This window comes from Alexandromys fortis, unplaced genomic scaffold, assembly GCF_014885135.2.
Source record: "Alexandromys fortis isolate MF-2015 unplaced genomic scaffold, M_Fortis_MF-2015_v1.1 scaffold_6, whole genome shotgun sequence".
Taxonomy (NCBI): Eukaryota; Metazoa; Chordata; class Mammalia; order Rodentia; family Cricetidae; genus Alexandromys; species Alexandromys fortis.
In genome coordinates, this window is record NW_026067902.1 from 7,654,345 (window position 1) to 7,675,603 (window position 21,259).

Here is a 21,259-nt window from a genome sequence, read left to right on the forward strand (position 1 = left end):
TCTAACAAGGCCACACCCCCTAGTCCTTCCAGCAGTTCCACCAACTGGGGGCCAGTCATTCAACTACATGAGCCCATGGAGGCCATTCTCATTCAAACCACCACAGTCAGTAACTGTCAAAAAATATGAAATTATCCAGACTATTCTAATGCTCAGCACACATCAGCGTCATACATCACACTGCTAATGCCAGCCCAAGTTGCAAACTAAAGAAGTTACCCCTTGTATTTCTGAGCACACCTACCACCTAATTTGCTCAAGGTTTGCTCAAAGCAACTTCCAGCTTTCACAAGAAGGAATGTGTGACAAACTCAAAAGGGCCGTCTGCTTTGTTTCGGCACAGCTGTGCTCTGGAGTCTACACGGTTCCTAAGAAACCACCAAGGACTCAGCCAGCCAGAGGCAGTACACAGCAGCGTCCTTGGCCACCTGGGGGTAGCCTTGGTGATCGTGTGGCAGGTCTGTGTAAGTGAGGGCTGTGCTCCACTGCTACAGGAAGTAGACAACATGTGAGTTGACCACCAGGTAAATTTGGGAGCTCTTCCCATTTGACCTACGGGGTCACACTTTCTATTTCCTGTGAATGCCAACTAGGAGAAGGCAGTTGGGTATCCTGATGGAACCTCCATGGCAACAAAATGCTGTTTAAGAACGGTGTCATCTTATGTAAGTGAGAAAGGTCTGTCAGAGACCGAGAGACAGCAACAAGGAGTCAAGAGTTTGCTGTGTTTGGTGTCTAGGTTCTGTGTCTGGGGGACAATCTGAGTAATTTGGTCATGTCAACTGCACAGATCTTTAAAACTATTTCCAGCTACTTTCGGAATTTCTGGGATAATGACCCTCACACACAATCACTTCAAGTATTTTTGGTTATATGTGACCAAATATTTCTTGTAACCCTATGTGCCATTCTTTATGGAATACAAATTAATAAATACTTGATCAGCTTTGGGTGTTGGAACTCTGAAGTCTCTAGAACAGAGAATGAAGAGTTATTTCCTGTGTTGATTGGCTGATTCAGGAGGCACACACTCTTTTAGACTATGGAGAAGATAAAACCTATCAGCTTCAGGAAGATTCCCAGTAGCCCAGGAATTCTGTCAGCAATATCACTTTTTTTTTTAAGTGTTTGAACTGTGCTCTAAAAATGCTTAGAGTTGTCCCAGTAAAGAGGGGGGGGGGTCTCGCCTTTTCTTCCCAGAGCACTGGGGGCAGGATGTAAGAAAGGATGTGAGAAAATACGGCCACGTACAGAGACCGGATGTCATGTCTGCATGTTTCCAGAAATAAAGACATCGCCTGGGAGGTATGCGAGATAAATTCTTTCATGGCATTGTGTAATGTTCATGGAAAGATAGAAGCAGAGCCTTCCCAAGATTTGCAGCAGCAGCAGCAGCAGCAGCAGCAGCAGCAGCAGCAGCAGCAGCAGCAGCGTTAGCTTCGCAGATTATTCTTATAGACAGTATATTGATTTACGCATGTAGTGATCGACCGGTGTTTGCTTGGGTCCTTCCAGCCAACAGCGCCTGTGTGAGCTGAGATGTGAGAGCAGAGGTTCAGAGGGGTGCAGGCTTCTTATTGGAGGCAGAAGCTTCTTGAGATAGCTTTCATGACATCTGTTTCCGACAACCCAGGGAGTGTGAGAGCATCATACAGCGCTATTAATAGAATCTTGACAAATGTGTTATCTCTGCAGTTGTAAAGGCTGCATTGTTTAGCCCTCTTATGGTGAATAGCCTTTTGAAAGCATTGCTGTGTAAGCTTGAGCAACCACACTCTAAGCCTGAAGTTGGCTTACCTGATAAGTACCTGTCCTGCAGGCACGAGGACCTGATCCTAGAACCCTAGCAATCACACAGGATGCTGGGGCATCCTATGACTTCAGTCAGTGGGGGGAGGGGGTGGAGATAGGCAATCGCTGGAGCTCATTGGCCAGCCAGCTTAGTGGAATTTATGACCTTCAGGTTCAGCAAGAGACCTTGTTCTGAATGGAAAATGATCTATAACAGCTGTACTTTGGTTTGCAATGGATAAGTTTATTAAATGTATAGTAGGCAAAAATCAAAGCACAAACAGCAAGTGGCAGACAGTAAACCGTCATCGTCATATCAGGGGCTTATGATGATGGAGTACTTACAGCATCTAGTAGAAATGGCTAGGGAAGCATTGCTAAGCAACCATGCCAGACATCACGGCGGATGGTGGGTCCTGAGCAGACCCGGAGTCTCTCCGAATGAGCAGCAGGCCATAAGGTCTTGACATGGGACATTTTATACCATGAGATAAACGGTAACCTCTATGGAAATGGCTCACCTTCTAGCTGCTCTCAAGGGCACGTGTTTCTCTCCTATCTCCTATCTCCTTGTTACAGAGCCAGGGGCTGGGGTGCCCCAGGACAAGGAGTCCTTGAGGACACTTGGAAGAAACGTGGCTGCTTGTTCTCAGAGCCAGCTCTCAGGAAGCACAGATGGCACATGACACTTTACAGATATAATTCATATGACAGACCTTGTCTCAAAAGCTACAATGGAGAGCAATGGGGAGAAGATGCTCAGCTTTGGCCTGTCCTCCACACAAATGCACACACACACACACACACACACACACACACACATGCACACCACTATATTAAAAGGAAGTAGAAAATAGGTGAAAATGAACCAAATAAAATTTGCAAAGCTCACCAGAGATCCATTAAGGTTCACACAGTGTGTTTTATGCTGAGCAGCCCAGAGAACAGTCGGAAGCAGCATGGTGGTGCTATTTGCATTTCTGGCCCAGAAGAGTTATCTCTTTGTTAACAGAAATGGTGACTCGCTTTCAGAATGGAGATTTCCATGACATCAACAGACTCCTTCATATATCACATTCATTACTGCTTGTGACTAATCTATTTTGTCAAATGGCCAGGAAATAGACGAACCTGTGCTCAGCATTGCCATCAGGGCACATGGAGTAGAATAATTAATATCGTGGAAATGGCCTGACTCCCCAAAGCAATCTAAAGATTAATGCAATCCTCAAAATGTCTTCACAAAAATAGAACAAATAATCTTAAAGTTCATACAGATGAGAGGGCCAGTAAATATCATGACAGGCCCCTAAGAAACTCAGTTAAGGACTAGGCCTCAGTTCCTGCCTCTAGAAACTAAACAAGACAGTTTCTGAGGAAGACGGGAACAAAGGGCACCCAGTTGCTAAGGCAATGAGGACAGGAAGAACTTCGGGTACTGTCTGGGCCAATCCCCCCATTGCCTTAAGGCAACAACCAAATAAGGACAAAGTCTGGGACCTGTTCAGGCTCGCCCAAGAATGTAAAAGCTATAGCCTTAGCCAACCTCTGTTAGCCCTAACCAATTAGAAACCTACTAATATGATTGCCACTTGCATAAGCCAATCCAAGATAGGATGCTCATACTGCTTTTAGAATTCCTTTATTTGTATAAAAGAGCCTGCAAGATTCTCCCTGGGGGTTGCCCCTCACCATCTTTGCCTTTGTGTTAGATGTGCAACCCCAGCATGTTGGTGCTTCTATTCTTGGGATAATAAACGCTCTTGCTGATTGCATACATGGATGGCTGTCTTTTATGGGACTTCTCCAGGATCCTAACAACAGAAGCACCAAAGACCCCAGGTAGACAAAGTAATGTTGGGCAAAGAGAACAATGTTGGAATCACCACTGTAAGATTCTGTGTGAGTGACCCTGGCAGGAGGTCCCATTGCACGTGGGGGAACGTGGGCAGAAAACAGAATATGCCATGCAAAGAGAGCTTGCCTGTGGAGTTTATTTAAGAAGAGGGGTAAGATGGGAAAGATGGAGACAGAGAGAGAGAGAGAGAGAGAGAGAGAGAGAGAGAGAGAGAGAACAGGCAGAGAGCCACCTGCCTCTTCAGAATAATGTTGGGGGCAGGTGTGGGGGGGGGGGGGAAGGAGACTGGGAGAGGGGGGAGCTTGTCTCTTAAAGGAACCTTTGCAACTGTGTAGTGATGTAGCAACCCTAGGCCCCTGGGCTGGCTAGGGTTCTGCCTGGGTTCATCCTGCCAGGTGGCAGGGCAGGCCAGCACAATGCTAACAACCACCATACCTGATATCAGGTTAGACTGCAGAGCCACATTTTTGTGTCACATGGAGCACCTCAGGGCAGGGCACAACCTGAACACAACAGCTACACACTGCCCAGCTCTCCCACTCCATGTCAATAGAGCCCAGAAATATTTGTTCACTGTAGTGCTGTTCACAATTCCTAGGTTATGAAGCTAACCTAGGTGCTCAGCAACAGAGGGCTGGACAAGAAAAATTTGATACACACACACACACACACACACACACACACAAATGAAACGTCTTCAGTCATAATGGACCTTTGCCTTTTGCAATCAAATACATGAAAATAATCATATTTTCTCTTGTCTGTGGTTCCTGCGTTTCATACAGATATATAAAATTATGGATGTATAACTGACATGAACACACAAGTGAATTCTAGAGGAGAAAGGGGACTAACAGGAGAAAGTGGAAGGTAAACGGATGTGGGGCTTCTCAATGTGCAGTGTACATAAAAAGATTTACAGTGGTGCGACCCTGGCAGGTTCCATGGAGGGTGGGACAGACAGGTACGCTGTGCAGAGAGAGCTTGGGTATGGGGTTTATGTAATGAGTAAGTGGGTTATGGAGTGAAGAGACAAGTAGATTGATAGGTATGTAGGTAGATAGATAGATAGGTGGATAGATAGATAGATAGACAGACAGACAGACAGACAGACAGATAGACAGACAGACAGAGGAGAGAAGGGGGAGGGAGGGAGGCAGCGGTTGGGTATTCAGAAGAGGGAGGAACAGAGAGAGAAAGCAGGGGAGGAGAGAAGGCAGGAGATCAGCTTGTCTTGGCTGAAAGTGGGGGAGATTGGGAGTGGATGGAGCTTGTCTCTTAAAGGGACAGGGTACCCAGGTGACAGGGAAGGTCAGCAGAATGCTGACATTTCCATCTTTCTCTTATAATAAAAAAGCATGGAGTTAAGCAAGACAGGTTGAGGGGATGGAGATGCTGGGTTCTCAAGACTGCTTCCTGTTTATTTGTGGTTGTCAGAGTCTTGGGGGGTCTAAGAAAGCTGGGTGCTGGTCACATCCTGAAGTATCTGGGTGCTTCACTCCTGTCCAGGATTTGTGGTGTGTAACTGTCTGGTGTTTCTTGGACTTCGCAAGGTGTTGGCAGAACAGAGGACAAGGTTAAGTTTAGGAAGAAAAAATTCTTTAGGTTCTGGTAATTGAGGAGGAGGATGTCAGGACCAGGGAATTGAGAGAGGGTTGTATCTGACCTGTTGAAGGTGAATCCTTCAATTTGGCTCCCTGGAGCTGACAGGAATTCTTTGAGTTCGTAAAGCCTAAGTTTTAGACACATACTTTGTATAAACAGAAGCATGTTTATGCCAGGATGACTGTGACAGATGTTTTTGCACAATGAAAAGTATCTTTAGAAAACGACCAAATGGAATTTAAAATCTTGGTCTCACAGTGGTGGTGGTAGTACTCTGCCAGAGTTAGATTAATCGCTTATCAGCATTTTATTGATAATGTTAAGACTATGAAAGGCAACATGAGAGAGAAATTTGATAATTTGCATTTGTCCTCAGACCTTTATAATTTCCAGGTAATATTTTGCATTTGTCTATCTTAAAACACTTTTTAATTAGAACATGTTAAGAAGTTATACTGAAATTGTTTGGTGAGTTTGTTCTTTGTAAACTGACAAAACCTCTCAGCTGTCAAACTGCAGCAGAGGTCTTTGAGAAGGATAGAATTTTACTTGAGTTGAGTTATTGATTTAAAAAATGACAGAGAACTTACTCAATGGCTCCCTAGAGCCACTCCTCAGGGTCTTCCATGGTCCTCGAGGGCAGGGGCTTTCAGGATAGTATTTGTCCTTTGCTGTTAGAAGCAGGGCCTGTCAGGCTTTAGAAGATCCCGTGGGCTAGGAAATCTGTAGGAAGACTAGCCTACCTTGCCCTGAGCAACTAAGCTATCGATTCCAGCTGATTCTGTCCACTGTCTGGAGATCTTCAGGAGTTTAGATGAAAGGCAGTTTTGACCAGAGGTTAGCGTTTTCACCTGATGAAGTGAACTGCGGATGGACGCTGTTCTGTGCCCATAAGAGCTGGGCACCTCATGCCTTTCTCTTCTCATATCTCTCACAGAGGGCCGAATCTCCTCTCTTTCCCTGACACTGCGGAGTCAGAAACAGCCCAGCTGCAGGTAGACATTTTAAGCTGCATGCTAACCAATCCTGCTGCATGGCTACATGGGCCCTCCCTTTCCTTCCCAAACCTCTAAGAAGGGAGACCGTGCTTTGTCTGGTTGTCTCACTTCCTTTTCTATTGCCGTGAAGAGATACAGTGCCCAAGGCAACTTATTTTAAAAGCCTTTAATTGGGGCTTGCTTACAGTTCCAGAGGATTCCATGGTCATTACGACAGAAGCCTGGGGGCGGGCAGGTAGGCATACATGGCACTGGATCAGTAGCTGAGAACTTACGTGGGATCCACAAGTTGGAGGCAGAGAAAGAGAGACAGGGCCTGGTATGGGCATTTTGACCCTCACAGCCTGCCCCCAGGGACGACTCCTCCATCAAGGTCACACCTCCTAGTCCTTCCTAAAACAATTCCAACAACTAGAAACCAAGCATTCAAACAGAAGAGCCTATGAGGCCACCAAACTTGTGGAACCAGAAAAAAAAAAAATCCCCCTTGTTTCAGAGCCAAACCATAAGCTACTTCCAGTGGTGTGGAGAACTAACCCAGTAAAGCTCTCACTTGAAGACAGTTCCTCTAGGTGCTTCTTTCTGGAGTCCACCACCTATGTCCATCCCCAAAACAACACAGCAACAGCAAAGGCCTAGCAGTGTGTGATTTACTTTTGTCTTTTAAAAACGGTGAAACTGGGAGCCGGGGAGAAAGGTCAGCCAGCAAAGGGCCTGCCACGTAAGCACAAAGACCTGAGCTTACATCCCCTGAATCCATGGAAAAATCCAGGGAGAACAGCATCTGCCTGCAAGCTCAGGGCTGCCAGCGTAAGAGGCAGAGGGATCCCCGAAGTTAGTGGGCGAGGTAGCCTGGTGGAGTCAGTCAGCTTCACATTCAAAGGGAGACTGTCAGGAAACGAACCCAAGAGCAATTGAGGACAGATACCTGAAGTGGGCACCTGGCCTCCATAAACATGCCCACATGTGTGTACACACCTACACCCGTACGTGTACATTAACAAGTGTGCACGCACACACACACACACACTATACACAAATACAAGAAATGCTAAAATTATATGTATCCCGGAGAACTTTTTAGTGTTTGATTTTTTATCAACAAATATCTGATTTATAAACCTACTTTATACACTTATATACAGGGGGTAGTGTAAAATTTTCTTAACTGACAAGGGATTCCCCAGGAGAAAATTTAAGAGGTCCTAGTTAAATTGAGGGCACCCTATTGATTTGTGAAGCTCATTGATTTTACTCACACTGTTCTCCCTATTCTCCCGTGGAGCCATCTAGTAAATTTTAAACATTGCTTATTTATTTTATTTCTAAGTTCTGTCTTTTCTGTTTTCTCCTACTGTTTTGCTAAAGTTTTCCATTTTCACTTGTTCCAAAATTGTTCCCATGAAACACCTGAACACACACACACACCTTGGTTTTTACTCAGTTTCTGGCTTGCATTTCCTCCCTCCCAGGGCTTCCCTAAGGAGAACAGGGCTGGGAAGTACCAGGGTGGTCAAGACAAATGCATGTCTTTTGATAAGAACAGAAAAACCCTTTCCACAGTGCATGAGTTCGTATGAGTGAGATGAGTTCTGGAAAGTTCCTTAGTAACCACTGGATGGAAAGCTGGTTGCTAGGGTCATCAACTGGGAGATTAGAGGGTTGAAACTCAAAGCCTCACCCCCTGCTTCTGGGAGGGATGAAAGGCTGCAAGCTCAGCCTCAAAGGCTAGCCATCTCATCAGTCTATGTAATGATGCCCCATGAAAAGGACCAGGTTAGGAGCTACTTTTAGAAAGCCAATGTGTGGATATTCCTGGAGAATTTTAAAAATAGCAATCTCGGTGTCACACAAAGGAATAAACAAAGCAAAAGTATCTCAGCCAAGCAAGTCCCTTTTTGCAGAAGGTGTATACCAGCCTGAATAGCAGCACACCGAGGTTAACATGGCTCCGGCCCTTTATCCCTGATGTAGGTGGTGACTGCATCTCTTCTCACCTGCAGGAGCTCAACTTCACACTCTGATGTGATTAGTTAATTGGCACAAAGGGGAAGGAGGAGGCTCAGGAAACAGGTGCTGACTACTTTTGACTAAAAAACAGCAGCAGCAGCAACACCACCCACTTCTCACAAGTGGGGCAGAGAGAATACATCAACTCCATGTCCTGTCTTTCCACAAAAGTGGGCACATCTCTTTCACTGGCTCCTCGTCTGTATCCTTAGTATAACTCTTATAATAAGCGATAAATATAGGTAAAAAAATTGTCTTGAATTCTGTGAGCTACTCTAACAGCATAATTGAGCCCAATATGTGGTCATATCAATCCCCAATTTATGGCCAGTCAGAAGTGGAGGTGACAACCTACTACTTGTGACTGGAGTCTGGAGTGGAGGCATTTTCTCAGGACTGAACCTAGAGATGGAGTTTTTAGGACAAAATCCAGGGCTGCAGCCTCAATAGACTGACTGGCCATCCTTCCTGATGTACCAGATACGGATACAAATAATGGTGAAAAACAGATTTGTTCAATGTGGTTAGTGAGAAAACAGAAATAGACAAACAGGTCCAGTGTCTCTGCATCCACTTCCAGTAGTTCTGACACCAGCTTTAGATTTAAGCAGAGGAAGAATTGGAGCAGAGAATAGGAGCTATGCATGTTTACACAGTCCTGGTCACGGTGTGGTCCTGCCCATCCTTGCTCCAGCCCTGGTCCTGTCGTTGGAGGGATAAGGTGGTTCTTAGGAGGTGGTGCAGCTTTACCATCGTGGGTAGCTGCCATCTGGGCAGGGGATTTGTTCTGGGAGATTTGGCAGTTCTGGGAGTTCCAGGCGTTTAAGAGGAAAGATTAAGAACGGTGACATACGGTGACACACGGCTGTGACGAGTGAAGGCGATGGCGCTGTGGTATTCTGTCAGAGCCTGGTCCCTGGCAGACCTGACAAGATAAGTTCAGCCGCTCATCCTCAATAGGGACAAACAAAGAGAGAAGCAATAGCCATGTTGCCATCAGGCCGTGCCCTGCTATAAGGTACTGCACATTATATAAAACAGTGCTTTTCCCTTTCTTTCTTTTTTCAGGCTATGGCTTGCTCAGGAGACCCCATTTTCCAAGCAGATTTTTACTGTTTTGAGGGAGAATGATGACTGTAGCCCTGCGGTTGACTCATAAGCCTTACGCCTGTCTGGCACCATCCATGTAACGTAGATGAAGAATGACTTATTCCAGGGAGCAGAAAGAAAGCCAACTGCTGTGGCAAGAGCGTATTAAAATCATATCAGAAAAAGCAGGCCCAAGGACTTATTAGCACCGCAGATTGAGGACCCCATAACTGATGGACACTAACACTGTGGTGGCATGGCCTCACGTCAACCCCTCTTCTGATTCTGCTACTGGAAATTTTGAAGAATCCCTTGATGACCACCAAATGATACTGGGAAAAATCAGGGTTCTTTCTTGGGGTTCTTAGTCTCATTAATAAATTCATTTCAGAATGGACTCAAAGGAGCCAAAGAGATGGCTCAGCAGCTAAGAGCATGTGCTGTTCTTCCAGATGACCTGGGTTTGATTTCTAGCATCTACATCAGGGGGCTCACAACTACCTGTAACTCCAGCTCCAGGGCATCTAAAGCCTCTGATTCTGTGGGCACCTATACTCAAGCACACACAGACACACACACACACACATGCAAACACACACATACACATGTGCATACACACATACACATGTGCATACACACATACACATGTGCATACACACATATACACATGTGCAAACACACATATACACATGTGCATACACATGTGCAAACACACATATACACATGTGCATACACATGTGCATACACACATATACACATGTGCACACACATATACACATGTGCATACACACATATACATATGTGCACACACATATGCACATGTGCACACACATACACATGTGCATACACACATACACATGTGCATACACACATACACATGTGCATACACACATATACACATGTGCATACACACATACACAAATATACACATGCATACACACATTAAAAATAAAGTAAATATTATACATAAAAGAATGGACTCAAAGAGAAGCTTGAGGACAATTTATTGAATTTTAAGAGACCTCTACAAACACACACTACAGACAAACTATAAATCTCAGCAGCTACTGGGAGGAGAATGGAGGCAAAAGGGGAGAAAAGCCATGCTGTTGAGTTCAGCAGACATGGAGGTCAGACACGTGGCAGACAAGCAGTCACACGGTAGGGATAGAGACTTTACAGAAAGAGAATGAAAGTCCAGAGTATCAGAAAAAGCATTCTTAGGTTCTGACAGTGTCTGAGAGAAAAAGACAGAAAGAAGAAAGGAGAAATGGGATTTTCTTGGAGTCAAGACTCAGGTGGGCAGGCCCAAGGAACCTCATGGCAGCTTTTAGGCAGTGCTGGAGGGCAAGATTCTGGGAAGGAAAAAATATAGTATCTTATTAAAATAATTATTCTAGCTATCTCTTCAGTGTGGCTAGAGGTGAACTTGCCTTCCCTGCTTAGGGGTGGTCCCTTGGCAAGGTGATTGGCACTGCCCAACTGAAAGGCTGAATCGCTACCAAGACCAGAGATTCTCTTCCCTTAGTGGGCCTTGCTGTTACTCTAACAACACCCATTGCGTGTGTCAAGGACAAATAGTAGGGGACTCCAACAGTAGGGGCTATGACAGTAGGGGACTCTGTATGTGTCCCCAGAGCTTCAGTTCACTTTGGTGTGGCTTACTTCACAGCCTGCCTGTCCCCTTCTTCATCTCTGTGGAACTGTGTTTGAACCCCCATTTCCAGCCCTTGGACCATGGTTTGACCTTCCACCTTATATCCGTACACCACAGCTTTGCATTAAAAGAACTCTGGCTCTGGCAACTTCAGCAGCAGCTCCTACTGACTATTGTTGTTCATTATCTTTTTAATATAGATTTTCAATCCACTTTGGGAACTTTTAATCTCTGCTACAGACTCTTTAACTTACAACCATTCTATAAGCTACATACATGCATGCATGTATATAGACATGTTTCCTGTGTGCTGTGTGATATGAGAGCTAACATTAGTGATTCAGGCTTGGATGTGAGAACCTGCATTTATTCGTCTTGGTAAAATCCTCAAGGTAGGTGAGGTATCTGGCAACTTGCTGCTACCGAAACCACAGGATCTTGTGAATTTATTGTTGTTGCTTTTGACATTGTAGAAAGATACAAATGTGTTCATCTATGTTTTTGGAAATTTTGGTTTCTTAGTATTCTTTGTCTTAATAGTGTGATGACCAAATGGAAGGGCACAATGGCTTAAAATATTTTAATTCCTGGCAGGAAGGTTGAAGGGATAAGATAGAGGACACTGAGAAAGAGATTGCTCCATGAGGCCATGCAGTTTATTTAACAGCAGAGAGTGGGCGTGCTTGTGTGTGTGCATGTGTATCTGCCCTTTGCTCGCTGAGGACTCTGCGTTTCCAGACACCCAGGGAGCTTGCTTTACAAACAGTGATAGGAAGTGAGATAGCTGTTTGAACCCTGCAAAGGTCACACAGATAGACAGAACGTGAAGGCAGAGATGAAAGGTTTCTATACTGCTCTTAGTTACCTTGTAGACCCACGTGAGGAGCCAGTGCCTTTAAGCAAAAGCAGCTTCTAAATGCCTGTTTCAAACCCTTAATCTGCGGCGTCTTCAGGCAGAGAACTAAATGGGAGGGCGCCCAGCTGCTGCCTCCTGATCTGTTTATTTGGTATGTGTAGGAAAGCCCCTCTCACATCTGGTGTCCCAAGCACTGCACTAGTAATATCATAACCGTCCTGATAAGAATGGAGATACCCATTGCATGAAACAGATTATGCCTCTGAGGCCTCTGGAGGCCCAATTCTGTAGTCATCATGATTCTAGACTTCCAGGATTCATAACTGTGAAGGAGGGATAAGCTTTTGTTGATTTAGCCCCAAATCAGTTTGTGGGGCTTGTGTTGACCCCAGGGAATTAGCCAAGTTGGGAACTAGTGGCCTAGACATGAGGGATTTAAGGGGAAGGAAACGTGGATTCTGTGCTTCACAAGGTCCAATCAGCTCCCACTGATTAGGCACATGCTCTTCTGGGGGCAGGAGAGAAAGAAAAGGGAAAGTTTGAGGACCTTGGAAGGAAAGGAAACCCTGACTCGAGTCTGGATGAACATTCTCACCAGCTGAGAATTCCAACACAACTAAGAAAAGCTGCTTAAGGCCTTTCTCCCACCCCTGATGTAAAGCTATAATTTTCTAGAAATCTAGCCAGCAACCCCATTTATACTAAACACCTGCCTTAACTGCCTCATACAACCCCAGTGGCTCATGGTTTCACTGTATGTGATTACAATTCCATTCAAGGCACTTCTGGAGCCATCCCATAAACTCACTTATCAAAGTGGGAGGGGGACTTCTTCTAACCCCTTTGCGATATAACTTGGAGGTCAGCAAAATGGCATATGGCCAATTCTAAGACACTTGAATATGACTCTCCCTTGAGAAGCTCATACCCACACTGGGTATATTCTAATCTTATTCTCTCCCTCTTTCTCTTAACACCTCAGTTACATCTATGTTAAAACATTTTTTTAACAAATGATGACCAGTCTTTTAGGAGTGTACACCCATGTTCTCAAGAGCCTTTAAGTTGCTTTTCTATTGCTGTGAAGAGATACCATGACCAAGACAACTTATACAAGAAAGCACTTAATTAGGGGCTTGCTTACAGTATCATATGGTTAGTCTATGATTATTTTGCTGCGGAGTATCACAGCAGGGAAGTAGGCTTCACCAACAGGGGACCAAGCACTCAAGTGTGCAAATCTCTGTGTGCCATTCTCATTCAAATGCTGAAATTAGGTGTGTGTCTTCCTATTTTTAATAAACCCTAACTCTTCTTCATACAGCTAGCATTGAATTTTTTTTTCTGGATCTGGTTTCCCCTGAGATTAAGTCCCTAAAATATTAAAGGAAATCTTCAGGACACTTAGGGTGACAGTGTGGAGCTGTGTCTTGCCCTGCCACCCTTGATAAAATCTTCTTTGGGGGCTTGTCTGGGATCTCTCTGAAGCAATGCTGGTGACTTTTATGAACTGCTTAGCTGGTCTATCCTATTTTCAACTTGCATATATATTACCTTTGTTTCTCTGTTTCTGTTTTCTGGGAAGAAACCCATTTAATGTTTAATGAATGATACTGACACCAAAGATATAAATCACTTAGAATCAATCACATTGCATTCCTGAGTTAGTTGAATTTATGCATGGTTTGTCTAGGGGGACAACACTGTAAGATTGACCCATTGCTGTCCTTCCAAAATAGCCACTCTGAGACCCTGTCAAGGTGAAAAAACTCTGTCATGACATCTGGATAAGCTAACCTCACTAAACACCACATCTGGATTCCAAATACATTGGGATTAGCTGCTTCCATATCTTTTCATGGCCTTAAAATATTAAATACACTTCTTGCTCTTTGATACCCACAACCTAAGGCACCTGATGTTGTCCTTGCTTTAGCTGCTTCATGTAAAGCTAATGGAGTTTGGCAAAAAGAAGTGCTCCCTCAATGTTGTTCTACCAGTTTCTTTGACAGCTCTTTGCAAAGTCTAATCTCTCTCTTATAATTCTGGATTCTCTTAGGTGGTGTTTTGTCAAAGGAGCATCCATGAATAGCTGAATGTAGACTCCACATGTTTTCATTTCACGAAAGGTTAAAAGCCCAGCTTCTTAGTATATATAACTAGGTACTACTTATAAAGAGACACGCTAAGCACAGCCCAGTCTTAAGGGACCCCCTGGAGAGGTGGAGACATTCACTGATGAGCAAATGGCTTTAAGAGGCAGTCTCGCAGTGTCTAGTATATGAAATAAGGGCAAAGCCAGAGAGAACTAGAAAGCGTCATGGAAATCCAAAGTCCACACTATACTTGTCTCATCTCTTTCCTGTTTCCTTTACAACATTTTAAAAAAAGATTATTTTATTTTGTTTGTGTGAGTATTTTGCTCACATGTATGTCTGTGTACTGTGTGCACACCTGGTGCTTTTGGAGGTCAGAAGAGGGTGCCAGATCCCATAGGACTGGAGTTGTGAATGGTTGTAAGTCACCAATAAATGTGTTAAGGATTTAAGTATAATTGTAACAAACATTTTGAAACGCCTGTTAAAGAGAACTCGCTTCTCATTTGGACTCGTGAAGTAACTGAAGCAGGATAAAGTTATTGTATCCATGCCTCCGTTTTGTGCTGGTCTTCTTTCCTTTGAGTTACCCATTTACCTTTGTAGGTAAGTGTATTAATCACTGCAGGAAAGCTGAAAGCACAGAGATAACTCATCTTCTTAGACTTTGAGTTTCAGCAACAGCAGAGCCAAGCAGGATCAGTTCTCAGATGGAGGCAATTATGTGGGAGGAAAAGACTGCATCCTGTAGCAGGAGTGGCCATCTCCTATGGACAAATTCATCTAATAGAACCAGAGTTGAGACAGTGATCAGCCAGTTGACATCTTGACTCAGACTGTCCAGTTACACATCCTTCTTGTCTTCTATTTCAATTTTCTCTACTTAAAGGTCATGTTAGTACCTCAAAGATAGAACTGGGGCCATTGGACACCTCTATTTGTTACCCTAATATGACCACACTGACTAAACCTCCTCTCTGTCCATTGCCATTGCTTTGTCTCTTTAACTGTTATATTGAGACAGAAGCCAACTTGAGCCTGCTGGGGGCTATTGGAGCTAGAGCCTTCTCCTTAAAAACATTAGTTACACTACAAACTAAAAGGAATTTAGGCTAATCTAGCTACATGAACATTCATTTATGAGCCAACTTGATATCATGTAAACAACAACAACACATCTAAACAATACACAAATATGCATTGTATTCTGCTTTGGTCTTGTCAACACAAATCTGGACATATCTGGGAAGAGGGAATCCCAACTGAGAAATTGTCTCCAACAGATTGTATGTATATGTAGGCAATTCTGTAGGGTGTTTTTCTTGATTAATGATTGATATGGGAGGGTTCCGCTCACTGTGGACAGTGCTGCCCCTGGGCGGGTGGTCCTGGCTTGTATAAGAAAGTAGGTTGAGCAATTTATAAGGAGCAAGGCAGTAAGCAGCATTCCTCAACAGTCTCTGTTTCAGTTCCTGTCTCCAGATTCCTGCCTTGAGTTCCTGTCCTGATTTGCTTCAGCGTTAGAGCGTGACCCGAAACTATAGGAGGACTAGGCTTTCCTCCCAAGTTTCTTTTAATCATGGTATTTATTACAGCAATAGAAACCGAAGACAGAAATTGGTGCCAGAAATGGGGTATTGCTGTGACAAACCTGACTAGCATACAGTCCATGCATAAAGATAAATTTAAAACAAACCAAATATTTTCTAACTTTCATTTACATTTCTCACTTGATAGTTTTACGTTAGGCTGTTGATTCGATTATTTTTTTCATAGCACAAAGCACCCATTACTCCTAAGTCTATACTGCTAAAGTTATGATTTTTTCTTAAAATTGATGTAGTAAACTTAAGTCTTAAATATTCAGAGAATGATCTAAAAAGCAAAAACGTTAGAATACAAAGTTAGTCATGCAGATTTAGGTAATATCGTTCCCTATTTTAGGAACTAAACAGCAAGGTGATAGGTGTCTCTAGAGATAAAAGTTTCTTTCTCATCATTGTTAGCCAACCAATTTTTAAATTTATAGTAGGGAAATAATATACTCTCTGAACTTTGCTTGTGGATCTAGAAGGACAAAGGGCTTTCTTTGGGGCTGGAGTGGTGACTCTGCTGAGCACTTGTTGCTCTTGCAGAGGATTCAGGTTTGATTTAAATTTGCCAGTAAGAAAAGATAATGTGTCCAGGACTGCAGGACTGCTGGCTCACTTTCGCTTGCAGTTCCCTGTGTTTTCATACAATTTAGGCTTTTTTTTTTTTTTTTAAAAAAAAAGTGTTTTATAAATTTTGTAAGGAAAAAAATAAAGCAGAAAGGAATGGTGCAGGCTAGTTTTTATGTCAACTTGGCACAAGCTAAAGTCATTTTGAAAGAAGGATCCTCAGCTGAGACTTGCCCCACTCCCCACAGCAGATTGGCCTGAAGGCAAGCCTGTAGCACATTTTCTTGATTGATGATTGGTGAGGACTCAGATCACTGTGGCAATGCTACCCTGTGCAGATGGTCCTGGGTTGTCTAGGAAAGCAGGCTGGAGCATAAATAGGGCTGCACAGGGCTGCACCAGGTCCTCTGTGCTTATATTATGGCTCCCAGTGTGGTGTTTTCATGGGACTCCTGAGTGTGTGAAGGTGAGGGTCTTATTCGTGGGCCATCTCTTGTGCTCCTTTCTTTCCATTTGCTTGTCCTGTCCCACTTTGATGTATAGTTTTTATTTTATTTTATTTTGTTATGTGAAAGAATGAATGAGTGAATGAATGAATGAAAAGGTTGACAAATGAGCTGTCATTTATACCTGCTAAAAGAGGGAAAATCCATTTTCTCCAGTGGAGCGACATGAGGTACATCAACCACTTCAGGGCAGGTCTCGTGTTTAGGAGTTTCTGATCAGCATATAATGGACTCTACATTTTTTAATGTTTTTATTTGGTTACAGTTCTTTGTTTTTTTTGGGGGGGGTGTATTTTTACTTATTTACTCATTTATTGGTTTAGGGTGGTTTGTTGTTGTATTGGATTTTTGTTTTTTGAGAAAGAACTTAAAATTAAGTAAATAGGGATGGGGAGGATCTGGTAGACTTGGGGGAGGGGAAGAATATGATCAAAACATATTTACAGTTAAAAATTGTTTTAAATAATAAAAATATAATAAAGAGTAAAAAAGAGAGAGAAGAAAAGAAAATGAAAGAAAAGAAAGCAGGCTGAGTAAGCCATGGAAGGAAGGCAGTAACAGATTCCTCTGTGGCCTGTCCTTCTATTCCTGCCTCCAGGTTCCTGCCCTGGCTTCCTCAGTGATGGACTATTAGCTGGAGTTGTAATATGAAATAGCCCCTCCCTCCCAAGTTGCTTTTGGTCATGGTGTTTTATCAGAGCAACTAAAATTCTGAGACAGAAATTATTAAGTAAAAAAAGACATTAAAAATTATAGTCAGGAAATATATTTTTGGTAAGAAGATTAAGAGAAAAGGGAATATTTCCAGGTAAGAAATAATTTTAGTGGAAGTTCTGTCTTAAACTAAAATAATAATAATGCTTCAAATAATAGTAAAACGATAATGCCAATAATAATGATAATTCAAAATGGAAGGAGAGAGGTGAGGACAGAACCCAAATCTTGAGCATGGCACGGGGTATCCATGTAAACCACAAAAAGGTTCTCAAGAGTTGAGACTTTGTAAAAGACGGTCTGTGTGTGATTGTGTTTACTATAAATCCAGATTATTCTTCTTATGGTCACATTATCGACGATTCTTATTTTATTACTCAACTGCTCTATATATGAGGCAGAAACTGCAAAAGTAGGCAATGAGTCACCAAACACCTTCAAAATAATTTTTCAATGTGGCTTCTGGGGTTCTTAACAGCAGAAATAAAATAAAGACAGCCTGAACAGCCCAGGGGAGAAGATTATAGCCAAGGGAAGAGTGCAATTAATGTAACAGCTTTAGCCCTGGGGGAAGGATGCACTTCTCCAGGCAGACAACAAGGCTGCCCAGAGAAACCTCCTGCAACCAGGAGGCTTTTAAAGGAGCAGTGATCTCCCACAGCTGTGGGAAAGCCAGGACACTGGAAAAGGACTGCCTTGGTGGGGGTTCTAAAAACAAGGCACCCGGACTCTGCCCCTCTGCAAGAGAAGCTGCTGTGAGGGATGATGGTCTAGCTTTCAAATGGAATACCGGCCTTCAGTTCCCTTGATGGCTGTCCTTAAGGATACCACCCAAGGTTCCCTGAGGAAAACCCCATGGAGAGCTGGAGAGCTGGCTCAGCGGTTAAGAACACTTGTTGTTCTTGCAGAGGACCTGGGTTCATTTCCCAGCATCCAGGATGGATGGCTTACAACCATCCTTCACCCCGGTTCCAGAGGATCCAACTGGCATATATGTAGGACACATACATGCATACAGGTAAAACATTTATACACCTAAAGCAAAAGAAATAAATTAAGAACAAATCAGTGGAATGACTCAACCATCAGGAGTCAAGGGTAACTTGATGTAGCTGGTAAAAATGTTCATTTTTTGATATGGGGTTTTTGTTCTTTGATTTACTTGGTAATCCAAGTCAGTTCTAGACGAGTAACCAGTGTTGATGAGAAGACCCTAAAGTCCAAGGAACTTGTGCTGTCAGATCCAGCCTTGAAAATTGCTCTGTGTGACAGAGAGGCAAGCATCATATCATTGGGAGTGTTCATATGAAGGTCCCACACAGAATCTGTAGCCAACACAGCCAGTGATGTGGAATTCCCCTCTGTATGCTGTGAATATCATTGGTTAATAAAGGAACTGCTTTGGGCCTATAGCAGAGGTATAGGGGAACAGAGCTGGCGGGGGGGGGGGGGGGGGGGGGGGGGGGGGGNGGGGGGAACTAAACTGAATGCTGAGAGAAAGAAGGGTGGAGTCAGGGAGAAGCCATGGAACCACTGCTGCAGACACGCTGAAACTTTGCTGGTAGGCTACGACCTCGTGGTGATGAACGGATTAATGGAGATGGGTTAAATTAAGATGTAAGAGTTAACCAATAAGAAGCTAGAAATAATGGGCCAAGCAGTGATTTGAATAATATAGTTTCTGTGTGATTATTTCAGGAGTCTTGGCAGCTGGGAAAACAAACAAGCGGCCTCCTTATGACAAGCCAGGGTGCCTACAAACTGTAATAGCCTGTGATGCAGTTTGAAGCTGCAGACATGGCTCGGAGACCTCTTTCTCCAAATCAGGTGAAAGCCTAACTTAGGCAGAAACAGAAAATGGGTCAATACCACGCTGTTGTCTTAAGCACAAAACAATTAACGTAGCTCATGACTCGATATTTAGTACTCTGGTCACTTGTGTCTGTGGGGAGAAAGGATGAAATCTACGGTCCTCAAAGTTTTAAGGGCCTGCCTCTGTAGTAGCAGGAGGGGAAACTGAGTCCTCACCGGTCCCAGCCTCTTACAAAGGACAGCCACACTCCAAGAAAAACTGATTGTTTATTAGGTTTTACACTAACGCTTACACTAACAAGGACTGTTGGGGAAGAACTTTTGCACTAACTTTCCCTGACAAGTATTCTGTAATGTTTGCTGGCTCTCTTGGAAGCTAGGTAACCATCCAGAGCCAATCAGCTGACAGAAGGGAAATCACAGGGCTATCCAACTCTCTGCAATTTAGAGAGTCATTTGAATTAACCATAATTAACCATGAAGGTGTGATGGTACACGCCTTTAATCCCACCACTCAGGGAGGCGGAGGCAGGCAGATCTCTGTGAGTTTGAGGCTAGCCTTGTCTACAGAGGGAGTTCCAGGACAGCCAGGGCTACACAGAAATCCCAGAGTTGCTACAGAATCAGGGCGCTGTTGTTGTTGAGTTTAGAGGGAAATAGTCAGGGACCCAGTCAACTTTGATATAGGCATTTGCCTGCAACTGAGAGCTGGATCAGGGCCACCTGAGGGCAAATAGAAGAAAGTGTCGCATCATGCACCCCCACCCCACCCTCCCGTATTTCAGCAGTGCTGTGGTGGATGCTGGGGATCCCTTTCCTGATTAGAACCCAGAGCCCACTTCAGCAAGGACGAAAGTAGCGTTTCTTTGGGAGTGCGGTAGCTCCAGTGGGCTTCTAGGCAGGAGTGGAAACCCTGGTGCTGGTTGGACCTTTCGTCCTAAGCAATGGCTCCCTTGAGCCCTGCCCATCCAGCGCAGCCAAGGTTCCACAGAGTTGCCATTGTAGTCAGCACTGTGATCTCCTGCCAAAAATGAATCCCACGGGCTGCGTTTTGAATGGCGGCCGTTCCCAATCCCACCGCAGACAGTTTGAAGGTATTTGAAAGGTGGAGCAGGAGAGTTAACTTCCTAAGCTGCCTGGTGCCCTCCCCGCCTCTCCTCCCCCCGACCCCGCCCGTCCCGGACCGATGGAAACTACTCTGCTAGGGATAACAGGAGACTGGATTTGGATTTGGTTCTCCATCATGATTAAGCAAAACCAGAGCCGTTCCTTGACCCTCCCACTGCTTTGCGTTATTGGAGCAGGTGGCCCAACCGCAAGACCGGGATACTTTGAATGAACCGAAATGGTCATGTGTTGTATATGTCACCCGGGTTTTTCCCCCCCTCCTTTCTCTCTCTGCCTTAGTTTGAAAATCAGGGCAAAACTTCCGGAGGGAGAATGAGATCATCTTTTTAGAGAAAATGCTCAGCAAGTGCCCCCTGGCGGTTGGTTTTTAAATTTCATTCTCGATTGCCAATGGTTTGTATTTATGGAGTACAGTGTGCCCGACAGGCGTTATGCTAACGGAATATGCTTTCGGCGTGAGAGGAGACTCGGTTGTTCTCTAATGAGTTACTGTTATATGTCCCCAAGGAGTCTCCTGTCCCTGTTGTCCCCGCTGGGAACTGGCATGTGGAAGATCGGCATAGCTGCCCCTCTGGGCCAGGCTCCAGCCTTCCCTGTTTGTCAAGGACCCCCAGTTTGTGTTAGTGTGAGGCTTGGAGGTTTTGGACGAAGTAATCTGCCTACCCCTATTTGAGGCGGCGTAGCTTAACCTGAACTGGTGAGTCTGGAGCAGTAGAATCGTTGAAAGCCCCACATAGGAATTTGCAGTCAGGACTTACAGACAGAGCCTTATCTAATTCTTACAATTACCTGGTGTGGGAGGCTGTATTACTGCCCTTGCTTTACAGACCGAAGCGTTGAGGCTCAGAGAGACGCAGTAACCTACCCAAAACCACACAGCTAGGTTGGTAGGAGAGCAGGCCTTGAACGTGGGTCTAATACATAGCCGGTCGCTAATTACCGCCCTGGAAATCGTTATTCTTCTTCTACGCCCCTCCTCA

The 21,259-nt window shown here is 44.2% G+C and overlaps 1 long non-coding RNA gene across 1 annotated transcript in view; it reads left to right on the plus strand.

The window, feature by feature from the left end:
• The first annotated feature begins 532 nt into the window (after positions 1–532).
• Positions 533–21,259, plus strand: part of LOC126496635 (uncharacterized) — a 56,857-nt gene continuing 36,130 nt past the window's right edge. The window contains exon 1 of the long non-coding RNA XR_007590394.1: positions 533–665. This is a non-coding gene — a long non-coding RNA (uncharacterized lncRNA). The remainder of the gene's footprint in view (positions 666–21,259) is intronic.